The sequence below is a fragment of the Protopterus annectens genome, chromosome 2.part0 (assembly GCF_019279795.1).
Source record: "Protopterus annectens isolate FY-2018-M chromosome 2.part0, PAN1.0, whole genome shotgun sequence".
NCBI classification, from domain to species: Eukaryota; Metazoa; Chordata; order Ceratodontiformes; family Protopteridae; genus Protopterus; species Protopterus annectens.
The window spans coordinates 1,595,546,719-1,595,561,971 of NC_056728.1; positions in this window are offsets into that span (position 1 = coordinate 1,595,546,719).

Genomic DNA, 15,253 nt, shown 5'->3' on the forward strand with positions numbered 1-15,253 from the left:
TATACTGCATGGCATCTGTACAATGTGTAGTAGACGTGTGACCGCAGCTATAAACAGTTGCCCATTTTTGGCTTGTCACTGGGAACCCCAGACAGTGTCTGTCATACCACTGTTTCATGTGACATATGTCCAGTCAGGGATGTGATGGCAGTAACACATCCCTATCATCATGTACTTTCTGCAATCCTCACACTATGCTCCTGCTGTGCACAGACGTGTGTTCAGTGTGTAACACAGGAAACAACTGGTTCTACACACTGACCAGTTCACAGATGGCCCTACAGATGGGGGTCCCTCATGAACAGAGTACTGTCATGTCTGTATTAAAACATGCAGAATAGCCATTACCACACACAACATGTTAAACAGGCAATAGTTTCAATGCAGCATAGCTAAACCTACATGCTGTAGTCATGTGTGGCACATCACCCTCCTGTCTTTAGGTTATTTCCCACTGTGTATGATGTTTGAGGTACATCCAGATATCATCTGTGATGCCGTTTCAGAACACCTCATCCAGATACCAGTCACAGCGACTGTCATGGCCAAATACCAACATGGTTTTCCTAGATAGTGTACTGTGTTTATCATGCAAATGGCTATGGGAACACCATCACAGCTGTTTCACATGCAATCAGCTAGAGGAGGACTGCAATAGGTGCAGAGGCCATTACCTGATCATGTCCATCACTTACAATACACATGCTGTTGCTGAGCAGGTGTACACCTCTACATCCACCAGAGAGTGTGTGGGTGGGACAGGCAAAGTACACCAGAGAAGGGCTAGGAGACTTAACCCTAAGCATCGTCTGCCACACACCTAATAGTACAGGGGTCAAACCCCTGACTGACCAGTCATTACTATTACATGTGCATGAAGTTACTACATGTGCCACAAAGCCGACATGTTGCTGTGCTGTAAGAACATATATGTGTGTAGGTGTGAGACATCTGCAACAGAGATATAGTAGACATACATGTGAACGGATGTCATTGTCACCACAACCACACTCTCTAATGGATTTGCATTGACACTCTTTGCCAGGGCCACAAATATACAACCTAACTACTTAGTTTGCCACACTGCAGTAATGCACAGGACTACATGCACCACAGGGGATATCTGGAGGTTCTATGGGCTAGGGCATGTGAAAGTGTTTGACATCTGTTGATATGCCAACAAGGGTTATACTGGGAGCGACTGTGGTTGGGAGCATCATAACCCACACGTAGACACAAGGTGCCATTACTGACATGCATGTATATTGCTTCATGGGTGTGTAGTGGTTGGCTGTGCAAGATGGCTGTACAAGGCTGGATGAGGGGTAAACTTTGGCATCACATCACCTGACAATGATGTGCAGTGCAGTACAGGGGTGTAGTGTCTGCAATGTCCCACACAGGTGGGTACTGCATGATCTGCCCTGACATGCTGGTTACCAGTGTGTATGGCCATAGCTTTGCAATGCATGCCATGTCTGTGTTTGATAGTCCTTCACATGGAAATTGCCTGGGATGTGCATGTCCCACAATACTGTATAGTGACATGTACAGGTGTACCTGGTTTGGCAGGCACATGTTGTGTACACAGACTGTTATCCCCCGATATGCCAATACTGGCCTGGTTATAGTGAGCAGGTCGACCCTGCACCTGCATTGGTCCATACAGGGCACATGTGTACAGCATTGTATGGCCTCTGTGGATGACATCTGATGGCACCACATATGTTGCAGGCATCCAGTGGGGAACATAGTGAAGGCACAATGTCCGCAAATATGTGCCTATTGTACCGCTGTACAGGGTGCCATGTCCTCTGCAGCCCACTGTATTCACACCATGCCTACTATTTGTCATCAATGTGCATGGTACTAGCAACATGATGGGATATCCTAGCAAGTATGTTTGTGTATGGCACATGGGTGCAGGACATATACCGGGTACTAGTAGAGTTGCATACTTTGTTCACCAGGCCTTTTTCCAGATGTAGGGGTATGGCTTGCTAACACAGTCCTGTAGCTAACTGACAGCTGTACTCCTCATGAGGTGGCCAATGTGTCATAAGACGGACACCATATAGGAAAACTCCAAAATCCGCTCCCCAACATGTCCAGTGGTTAGACACTCACAGCCACTTCTACACAAGCTCTGACAGCCAAACACACACACTTGCCATGTCCTGTATACGGACCCGTACCTACCATATCACACTGCAGCAATACACTTTTAGGGCACGCACTATGGCGGATACTGGTTTACAACACACCTACAGGTGTATACCTTGGTGGGTGACAACAGCAGGATTAACAAAGGTGGTCATGTGATTTGTACAGAGAGTGCATACTCTACAAAGCAGTGTACTTTTTCTCACTCAGGCAGACACACACACACGTGGCAAGTCTGGGATTAGAACACCGAACTAACTACTTTATCACACTACAGCATTACGCAGTTATAGAATGCGCTACCGAGATTATTGGGTCACAGCACTCCTAGAGGTGTATTTCTAGGTGGGTGACATCATCAGCATTGCAAAAGGTGGGTATAGAAATTGTATGGAGGGTGAGCAGTCTGCAAGCATTATTCAGTCCTCAGGCAGATGGGAACAAACACACACACTCACACACACACACACACACACACAAACACTTGCCAAGTCTGGGATTAGAACACCAATCTAACTACTTTATCACACTACAGCATTACGCAGTTACAAAATGCACTACCAAGATTACTGGGTCACAGCACTCCCAGAGGTGTATTTCTAGGTGGGTGACATCATCAGCCTTGCTAAAGCTGGGTACAGAAATTGTATGGAGTGTGAGCAGTCTAAAAGCATTATTCAGTCCTCAGGCAGATGGGGACAAACACACACACACACTTGGCAAGTCTGGGATTAGTACACCAATCTAACTACTTTATCACACTACAGCATTACGCAGTTACAGAATGCGCTACCGAGATTACTGGATCACAGCACTCCTAGAGGTGTATTTCTAGGTGGGTGACATCATCAGCCTTGCCAAAGGTGGGTATAGGAATTGTATGGAGTGTGAATAGTCTAAAAGCATTATTCTGTCCTCAGGCAGATGGAGACACACACACACACACACACACACACACACACACACACACACACACACACACACACACACACACACACACACACACACCAGTGGGTGGAACAGAACACCTGCCTATCTACAGATCACTATTACAATACTACATAGTTACGAGTTGCACCACACAGACTACACATTTCAAGGCTGTCATTATGACCTTCTAGGAATGTGAACATCAACAGGGATGCTGGAAGTTAAGATGTACATACCTGTGAACCTGTGTGTTTAAAGTAGGAATCCATCCTGACCTGGAGTTTGCCCATCTGTGGAATACATGACTACTATCACTATGCAGGGTTACAATGGCAATGCCCATACACATACAGGCACATAACCGACACAAGGTGTCACTGGGCATGCTCACACACTTAGTAGCATAGGGCTGTTCGGAATGCACTATGTGACCATGTACACAAGGTTATGCTGGGCATGCTCATACACTTAGTAGCACAGGGCTGTCTGGAATGCACTCTGATTCTAAACAAGGAAGGCCACAGTGGCCATGCTATTACAGTTAGATGTAAAGAACACATTGTAATGGACTCTGGTGTTAGTAGTTGTCATTGTTAGCAGGAATGCTGCACTACATATATCTGACACCAGTCTTATACACAATGTCTGCTGCTGTCTGTCACCTTAGATGTACCATTCTATACCAAGCACAATACTACTACTCACAGTGATGTCTTGCTAGGAGTGGCAACTGGTTGACCAACACAATGAGCCAATGTTCTGCTGTAATTATGAGGTTGTCCAGTGTTTGTCATTCTGGGATGACATGACTGAAAGTAGACAGCCCTTTGTCACATATCACATCCATGATTTAAGGGAGTGAGGATAATACCTATGCTGCATTCGCCCATATAGTGCCATTCCAAGGCAAATGTCCTAAACACAGGATAACATCCTGACACCTAGAGGACAACTGCATTGTATGCATATGCTAACCAGTGCTAGATGTGTAGTGTCTGTAATCACAGCTGCTCACTGTAGATCCAACAATGGGGAATACTGACATCTGTGCAGTGAGGAACACCTGGCTGAAGGCTCTGTAGTGCACAATAGCACTACCACCATATACCTCAATACCAGACATGTGAGCCATAAGACATGTATGGACCGCTCCAGGTGGTGGTGTCCCCACAGACATGAAGGCCACTCAGATGTACTGACTAGTACTCCCACAAAAGGCATCACAGATGAGTCAGGTGCAGGACACAGTGTCAAAAGCTGCATTCTAGGATGTAACCCTCAGACATCATCATGCCCTCGGACCACCAACACACATCCATACATGTGGTAGGACATATAATAGTACACCACCATGTGACCCTTGACCAGTGGACTGCACCAAGCTCTACATCAACTGTGCAGAGTACCCATGTACTGACATAGTTGCATCATGTGTTATGCAATGCAATGATACCACTGTCTGTAACTAGGTCAGCTGTACACATACCAGGGGCCCTTGGTTATTTACAGCATTAACAGATGACTGTTGCTGTTCACCAGTAAACACCCTCATGTTTGGATATGACATACATGTACCTGCCCTGGATATATACGTGCCACACACCTACAACATATATGTAAATAGCATGGCTGTTGTTGTCCTTTGTGCAGACAGGTGGCTACAGCCATTACACGCATGCACATGGAATGAAGGTCCATGGCTGCTGAATGCTAATAGTACATAAGGTGTGATATCAATGTTGACCGAGGTAACATTCCCTCTGTACTGGTTACCCATTACACCTATCATATCATATAACAGTCCATGTGTCGTCTATATCATTACACATGTCCACCAATTGTAATGCCTACAAACATGCCCAAATGACAGGATTGTAGGACCTACATACATGTGCATGTAGTGGTGTGCATTCAGATACCATGCGTGTGCAGTTACTGATGTATGCAGGTGACGTGTGTCTGAGTACATCATGCAGTTGCAATGCAGCCTCAACATTACCAACTGCATATGGTGATATGCTGAAAGTATGGAAAGATATACTTCAGTTATGGACAGATGTGTGGACATAACTAAGTGGTGGGGCATCTTTGCAGATGGATGTTTGCTGAGGACAGCTCACAAGTGTGTCACAAGTAGTCCTACAATAACCTGTGTAACTGCTAAGCAATGGTTTTGTTAATTGAAGGGCAACACACACAACATAGACAGCGGTCAGGGTGACACCGAAGGTAAATCACTTGACACCTGTAACAGTTAAGACCTCCCATGTGCATATATCAGCACAGTTGCCGAAGGAAGCATCAGTACACTTTGTAACGCATGCAATACTGCTATAAGTCTGTTATATATATCATGAGATAGGCAGGTGTTTGATTTACAGTACTGGCATGTGTGGTTGCGTGTGTGTCCATATATGTCACGTATGGTGGGGAATACATCTCAGTTGTTACTCACTCTCCTGTACACTGTTGTAGACATCTGTACAGACTGCAATGTAGAAATCAGGACATAGGCAGGGGTGTGTATCTCACACATGTGAGGTATCTGTATGTTCGTGACATATGTGTATTCAATAGTGAATGCCATAGTGTGTGTGTGTGTGTGTGTGTGTGTGTGTGTGTGTGTGTGTGTGTGTGTGTGTGTGTGTGTGTGTATATGTATGGCTGTCTGTTCCCTGGAGTTAGGATCTAAGTTACCATAGTGAACTGATAAGACCCCTCCCCCACATCCAGGCGATGCAATCTACTATCTGTGTTGATGTCCCCGATCTTAGGCCATACTGACTACCTGTACATTTGTATTCTCTGTGGTGCATCATGTAGGTGCACAGTACAGTAATGATGATTTGCACATAGGCAGGAGTCCTCACCTCAACACTAGCCATTGTGTGTGCGAGTGTGTGTTACTGTGTCTGTGAATCTGTGAGTGTGTGGGTGTGTTACTGTGTCTCTGAATACATGTGTGTGAATACCTGAGTGTGTGGGTGCAGGTGTGTGTTCGCATCCTGTCATGGGAACATATATTACTGCTTACCAATGAGGCATCACACTTCCCACTGGCCTCTACCCTTGCCATCAGCTAGACCGCTCTCTTACCTCACCACTCCATGTAACTGCACCTGTGATGTCACCCAGCATGGATGTCACGTCTGTAGCCACAGTAGCTTAATACACAGCTATCATGCTTTTGGATCAGTAGACGTGTTTGGAACGTGGGACATTCTAACTGTGATGTGGAAGCTACAAAGTGCATGCTGGTATTTTCATACATACCTGTGAGTAGTCCACATTTACATATGGGACACTAACTGCAAACACTGACATCCACCGGCACATGCAATGAGTCCTGAAGGAGGAAAGCAGAACATCATGACCAACATGCAGTTATTGTTGTTACACAAGACACATACTGTTAACAGTACGAAATGCATTGTAAACCTGTATGACATGGTAGGTCTGCTGCCTGTCAACAGTACACAACAATTGTAATCTACATTTATCTTCCTAGTCTGTTCACCCTGTGCATCAGACCATATGAGCATGTCCCTACACCGATGGTGCGGATGACAGGGATTTGCACAGGCATCATCATATGCACAGGTTGATAATGTTTGCCAGAGGCCTAGGCTACACCATTGGATGACATCATGTGTGTGGGTTAGGGCCTTTGATCTAATTGGGTGTGTGTGGATGTTATGCATGTGTGTGTTGCGGTGCCCTACATATGTCTCTGGTGTGTGCATGTATGTATGCACACAGTTCTGGCATGTGTCTGGCCTACACAGGGGTATTATTGACAGCTGTGGACTGTACAGGCCAGGTTTTACAGTTCACGGTGTCCGGCTACAGCCAAGTGACCAGCCAGGAGTTACACGGGCACTACCAGGCAGAGGTGCAGATTGGGTACTGTCTGATGACACATGTCCACTGGAATCATGTCCCTGTTGGGACCATCCAGGGCCACGTGCACATGGCCTGCTGTGTCATGGTGTGGACAGCACAGCACCAGCTGCACTGCTGCTGCTACCACCACTATGGGAGCAGGCATGTGAGGTAGCTCATTCACTTAGACCTGAAACAGGTGATGTAGCAGGACTACGTCCACGTGCCCGACACCTCACTCCTACCAGATGTTCCAACACAAACAGCTTACGCTTGTGGATTGTCATGCCACGGTCAAGGACTCCAACCATGTCACCCAATCATCTATCCAAAGCTTCAGCAATCTGCTGTTGAGCATTTACCATTGCCTGGATGTTGTTGTTTAAAGAACAGACAGCAGTCCTCTGAATCCTCTGATCTTCTCTGTTGTGCTGTTCAGCATGTGCCTGTGCCTCCATTACAGCCTGAAACATGCATCTTGTGACACCAGCTGTTGCGCTCTGTCTTGCAGAGGCATACTGGCCAGAGGTCCTCCTTGAGCAGCACTGGTCACATGCCTGTATGGGGCATCACCAGTCAGTTGGCTGACATCATGGTGTGTAGGCACAACTTCCATAGCCCCCATACTTTCCTGTTCCAAGCTACCACACGCCAACTGTCCTTTCTCTATGGCCACTGGTGATGGGGTATGTGTAGGCATGAGAACTGTGTGCGGGGATGAGGGGGGTATAGGTGGAATGGCAACCGATGGCACAGATTCAGCCCCTGACAACCCTGCCTGTGCCTCAATCATATGTTCATCATCACTGCTAGAGTATGTGGGGACACTAACATCAGATGGACCACAGGAGGGGAACGCACCTACATCACCTGTGAGGGGCAGACAAGAACTGTACATTACAATCTATACAATAGACACAAACACACGCACACACAAAGACACAGACACAGACACACGCTATGGCACCCAACATGCATGTGATATGACAGAAGGCATGCAACATGCATGTGATATGGCAGACGGCATGCAGCTTAGACAATAATAGTGGTAGTTATCATACATCCCTGGGTTGCACACGACAGCATGCATGTGTCATAGCAGAAGGCATGCAAATTACACAATCATAGTAGTAGTTAGCATACATCCCTGTGTTACACTATGTAGACAAGCACAGGTTAACAGTACACCTGCCTGATGTGTGGCATATGACCTTGACAATCACATGTAGTATGACATGTGATCTGCTGACATGTGCAATGACATGCATACATGTTTAACACAATGGTGTCCTGTCAAATATACAGTGGGGTAATGGTGTCCCAATGCAGTGTTGTCTGTCTTCCCTACAGATATACTGTACATTTAGCTGATGTGCATGGCCATTGAAGGGAATCATGAGGCATCTCTATTGCTATACAGTGTGAGTTACAGACACAGTTCATAGCCATGACTGTGTTCAGATACAATACATATATACTGTGGAATGTGACCCACATCACTGAAGTGTATACACACTAAACCATGATGTAGAATGTGTGACACAGGTCACTGAAGGGTATACGGATGACACCCCTGCACATCTGCAACCATATTGCTGCTGCCTGGCAACTATGGCCATACATGGAAAACTCATCGGTACACCATGTCCCACATGACATCTGTGTACCACACACACCCACACACACACACACACACACACACACACACACACACACACACACACACACACACAAACACATAAGAAGCAAGGATGACATCGATGTCCGACACCAGCAAGGGGAATGTACTGTATCTGGGGCTGATGTGGTTGTCTGTGTATGTATGTGGATACTGTACAGGTGACTGCTGTCATGTCATGACACACTTAAGATGTTCAACACATCTTATGTGATGGATTGATGTCACGCCTACACAAGATGTGCACAGGCCTGTAGGATGTCTAGTGTTCCACATCTGCAATATAACCATTAGATAAAGGCCATAGTTGGACCATGTGGGGCCAATGTACGGCAGGGTGTAACACAAGCACATCGTGTCTACTGTGTGTGTTGCTTCATGTCTCTGGCCATCTTCCATGGCCATGTGTGTACATGTGTTGGCCAAATGGTTGTGACGGGCATCTGTTTCACATGTCTGTGTTGTCCCATATGACATACACCCATAGATGTCATATGCTCCACTGATGACAGAGTTATGCAGACAAAGGGTGGTATGTTTGGTATGTGGGATATGTTTTTCAGGATAGTTAGGCAGTGTTGCAGCCAGCCCACTAGATGTCATGGACATGTCAGATAGCACATCACATTGTGTGACATTCATAGCAGGGGTATGATCCACACAGGTGAATCCTGTGGGCCGGCCATACTCCAGCTCACTGTGTAGTACTGTTTTACTGTTTGTATTCCCCACATGTGTAGTTTGGATCTGTAGTACATGTCCCTACAGTGAACAGCACCTCCACCATTGTATGCACAGCTGTCAACACATCGGGCATTGACTGTGAGGTTTCATGTTGGTGTTTCACATAGTTTGCAAGTATTGCACATGAGTAGCCATTGTGATGCATTGCAGGTCCGACCTATATATTGTGACAGGACCACACATTATGTGTACATGTGGTAAATGGCCACATGGCAGATAGATCTGTGCATTAACATGCCTGATAAATAATAACAGTCTCACCTGCAACGGGCTACTGTTGCAACGAAATGCCAGAGGTACCTAAATAGGAGTAACACAGCAGTATGATCATTATCCATGCCTGTATGTTAGCTACAGTGTGCAATGTGCATGTTAACACATACACCAGAACAACAGACTATACTATGGAGTATGCACATGTGTGCATACACAGAGTAGCATACTATAGTATGCGGCATGTGTGTATACATATCTTGCATATGATGTTACATTACATATTGTACAGTGACACATGTAACTATATGGAATATAGTTGTTATAGGTACAGTAGTGACTTACCAGGCAACTCCAGGCTCGGTGGTTGAGGGACACCCACCTGTATGATATCGCCTAAGGCTTGTGGATGTTGCTCTGCAGGTGTCCTCAGGTTGGCCAGTAGCTCCTCGGTATGTGTGAATGGGGGCTGGGTTGGTGGCCCACCACCTGTTGCACCTTGTTCCCTGGCGATTGCATTTGCACGCTGTTTCTCCCATCTAATGAGGTCTGTACAGTGTCTGCGCACCTGCTGGTATATGCAGTTGTGGCCACCCACATCATTAACCCTCCTGCGAAGTTCCTGCCACAGGGCATCCCGCTGCTGTGCATCCTGTGGCACATGGCTGAACAGGACATCATGATTGTCATGTAGGTATGGGATGAGGGCCTCATCCTCCAAGCGGGTATAAGGTGGTAGCCTTGCATGCGGCATACCTGGAAGACATAATGATGGAGACAGGTCACAGTAACTCACAGACATATACAGAGCTACAGCTGAACATACATGTGTATCACATTTATTACGATTAAATAGTTGTGTTTGCAAATCTACATGATACTGACACCACTGAAATGTTTGTGTCACACACATTTGACACTCAATGGTGATTGGATATTATCACTATATATGTGTGTGTGTGTCAGCTGATTACATTGCTCATACTCCATGTGGATGCTGTCTTGATGTGGGCATGTCTGTTTGCCTATACTGGTGTTCTTACCTATCAGTACATGGCTGGATGTGTCCACATTAATGCAGTCAACCTTGATGCTGTGTATATGTCACATATAAAGACTTACACTGCCTTAATGGACATGACCTGTGACCCTGCAAACTTGCTCACAGAAGGTTTTACATGTATGTGTTTTGCCATATGCGTCTACATGTCACTGTACAGCAGTTCAACATCCTGCCATGTATCACTTGTGCTGCACATGTGATACACATGGGACACTGGCTAGCCAGATGGTATTTGTGGGATGGATATCAACTATAGCATGTACGGTCAATGTCAACTAGTAGGCTATATGCCCTGGGCCACATATGAATCTAGGATGAAAGGTTACCTAGCTGTAGCTGACAGGCAGGTTTCTGGGGCCAGGTGAAGCAGTGCCACATAACTGATCCACAGGGTTAATGACACATTTACCATTTGGTCATTACACCATGTCTGAGAAGGGGGCAATGTGCAGCTTTGCTGGACAGGAATGCTTAGTATGGCAGGAGTATGTTAAGTGTATGGGACAAGGATCTGTCCAGCATGTGGTGATCCTTGTACTAGGAAGGTGGATGTCCATGAAGTATTTGTTTGAGATCAGGATGTGTACGTGTAGCATGTCCAACATCAGTGGGTTGGACATGGCTTTATTCAGGGTAGGCATCATGCTACATAGTGGAGATGGGGATTGGGAAGGCTGGTGTAGGCCATCTGAACATGGCCAATACCCCTTAAAGGAAATATGTGATCTGATATGGGTCACTTGAGTGTTGAGTATGGCTGGACATTGATCTCTATATTCATGGATGGCACCCTGTCATGATTAGGGTTGCCACATATGACTACCTGACAGGTGTGGTGATGTAACTATCTGAGGAAATACAACTGCCCAGCTGCATCCCTTACACACAGTGTCCATTCTGTTGACTGCTGCCTAGGTGGTAGTTCATGGGTACAGGGTTATTAACATAGGGGTGGCAATGCAATATGTAGCTGTCAGATTGTATCCATATGTCACACACCTCACCCACAAAGCCCCTTCTGTATGTTGTCCACTACACTCTGAGTCAGCTATTGCTCCTAGGTCATAGTCATTCACATACTTCAATAGGCAGATGCCTTCTGTTAGTCTGTGTGGTATAGACTACAATGAGGGAGAGTACAAAGAATGAACCCTGTCTTACTGTAGCTGGCACTGGTGTGATGTACATGTATTATTCAGACACCTTCTGTAGTGCTGGTTCTGCCAGCAGTCCCATTGCAAAACACTCCTGTGACATAGAAATGTACATCTAGTATACTGAGTGTAGGTGGAACACAGTATGAGTGATAATGTCCTATGACCTGGCAAGGTTATGATATGCAGTGTGAAATCAACCTTACTGTCATCTACATCTGTACTGTTGACATCAAATAAGTTGATCAAGGTTCATGGCCTTTCAGACCAGACTCAGCAGGGTAATAGTGCAGTACTTCCCATTATCAGTGGTGTCTCCCCCTTTGCGGGTTGTGATACCTGTTGGTGTGCACCATTCAGTGTGTACACAGCCTGACATGAAGCTATGTTTTACAGGATGTGTATGTGGAGAGCAACTTGTTTTGCCATATGTGTATGATACAACCTGGAATGTTTACAGGTCCCATGCAGCCTGAGTGCAGCTTCTGCCTGCATAGTTGTGGTTACAGGGGCTCTGTAGTGTACATGGATATATGATTGTGTATCTTTTGGGGGAGCATTGTGTTTATGTTATCCAAGACCCTATCTGGATTGCTTATTCATGCTCAGCACTTGTAAGCACTACATAAGCTACTCATTACTATAGTACTCAATTTTCCTCATTACCTAGAGGAAAACAGTTTTTGTACATACTTTTCTCACTTGCTTAGAGTAAAACAGCTCTTGTACTCACTTTCCTCATTTAACTAGGGGAAAATATTTTTATATTCAAGCATGCCCAAGGGTCAGCTCCTAGTGTTCTCTCCTGTCTATCTGATGAATATGGGTATCTTGTGGCAATGTAGAAATTGCCTCATGTACACAGACAACCCTCCCCGCCTACCACCCAACACTACAACCTGTGAGAGATGCACTTATCTAGCTAAACTGGAGGTAAAGCTCTCTCCAACCAAGACTGAACCTGACAGTCATGTGGAGAAGGTAAACATTTGCACCACACCACACTCATCGCATAGTCTCACTAAATCTACACTACCATAATCCACACATAGTAACACAAAAACATTCACAGAGGCTCTCAATAATAATCTGTCTATGCAACAGAGACCTCCAAAGTGGAAATGCAAGCAGCATCCACCCTCCAACACAACCCCAATGACACATAGCCCACAGACTCAGTGTGCCACTCAACCACAGCCAATAAGGCAAAACAAAGCACCCAACACACTAGTCATAGGTGACTCTATAGTCAGGTGCACAGATGTCGCACTCACCAGGCTAAACAAGGAGAAGGTTATGCTCAGCTGCCTGTCAGGTACCAGGATCCGCCACATAACCCAAGCACTCAGGTCACTCCACAACAAGTCCAAATATGACTCTGTCATTGTCCATGTTGGTGTGAATGACCTGAGACGTACTTCCCTGGACTACATGAAAAGACACATGGAAGAGCTCTCTGATCTTGTAACCCAGGCAGGTATGACCCTAGCCCTGAGTAGTATTCTGCCATTGCCCAGAATGATACCGCAGTACAAGGACAAAATGATTAACTTCAACAATTGGCTAAGCTTCTGGTGTCATTCTAAGGGGATCCAGTATCTGTCTGCTTGGGATGACATGGCTGACAGACCACGATGCTTTGCCACAGATGGCCTGCACCTGTCACCCCTGGGATTCTGGATACTGGCTAAGGCTGTTGCTGCCCCTATAGTGCCTTCTTTAGGCAAGGTTCAAATAGCATATTCACCACCATAGCAGGAACAGGCAAGCACAAACTGAGGATAATGTTGCTCAATGCTGGAAGTCTAAATCTCAAAATGCACTCACTTGAGGCATTCCTTGTAATGGAGAACATCAACATTTGTGCAGTGACTGAGACCTGGTTCAAGGCTCCAGAGAGCACCCCTGCACTACCAGGCTATAACTCATATCACACTTTTCGGCCATGTAACTTGGACCAAAACACCTAAGGCAGAGGTGTGTCCATATTCATTAAGGATATCCACCCCTCCAGGCTAGTTGCTTAGCACAATGCATCCGAGGTTATCAAAGTGCAACTACCTCTGAGCTAAACTGCAATCCAAATTGTAGCTTGCTACAGATCCTCCACCATGTCCCAAGATTCCCACTTCTCTTTTCTTGATGTACTGGAAATTATTAGGGTTCAGCTAAACACCCTACTAATGGGCGACTTCAACTACCCCACCATTAATGGAGAAAACTACTCGTGTACCATCTCATTAGCTCAATGCTTTCTGGAATTCATAAACTCCAGTGCCCTGGATCAACTTATCCACACCCCCACCAGGGGCAACAATATCTTAGACCTAGGCATTACCAACATGAGTGATCGGTACTCCTCACCTGAAGTCAACTCCTCGTTGGTCCGATCCGACCATAAGTTAAACACCCTTAATATCCACATCCCGCCCCCACCCCCCATTAAGGAAACCACAGTATAATATTTCTACAAAGCCAACTTCATGCTTCTTAAGACAGAAGTGGTGAACTTCATGACACCCATGCAGATGGACAATATAGTTACAACTGCTGAATCCTACGCAAATGCACTCTATAAGCACTTACACGAGTGCATGGATCATGCTATCCCAAACAGAACCAAGACGCTATCCTCAAAAATAAGAAAGCAAATCTGGTGGTCCCCTGCCATAAACAAGCTGTACAACAGAAGGAAGAAACTGTTGCAAAAGAGAGACAATCCCATGAGTGGAGGAGCTCCCTGGTCAGCCTCAGTAAGAAGCTGAGATTTCTTATGAGATCCTCCAAAGCTAGCTATGACAACAAACCTGCCACTAATTCAAGTGACAACCACAAAGCATTCTATAGCTATGTCAATATCTTGATGGCAACACCCAGATCTGCTCTGAGTTACAGCACAAAAGCACAAGCATTACAGAACCAACTGATACTGCCAACATCCTGGCAGATAGGTTCAGTGCTACCTTTCTCCCCTCTCACCCCCTAAAGGGCCCATATCTATACAGGAAGAATGCAGAGTCCCTGTAGTCACAACTACTCCAATAAAAGCTGCACTCTACAGCCAATATCACAGCATCCATGGGACCGGACAACATCCCAGGCTGCGTTTTACACAAACTTCAGAATGAACTGGCTCCCCACTTATGCACCATGTTCAATAATAGCCTCGCATCAGGCTTTGTGCCCTCTGAATGGTGCACAGCAACAGTTATCCCAGTCCACAAAGGTAGCGCCACAACGGACCACAGGACCTATTACCCTATAAGCCTGACTAGCCTGGTCTGCAAGGCTATGGAGCACATCATCATGGATCTCATTCACAGAGACACTGGGTACCTCCAAACTTTTGACCCCACCCAGCTTGGCTTTGTTAAGGGCAGACCATGCCTCCTAAACCTGGTGGACTTCTTTGAGACAGTTACCAAG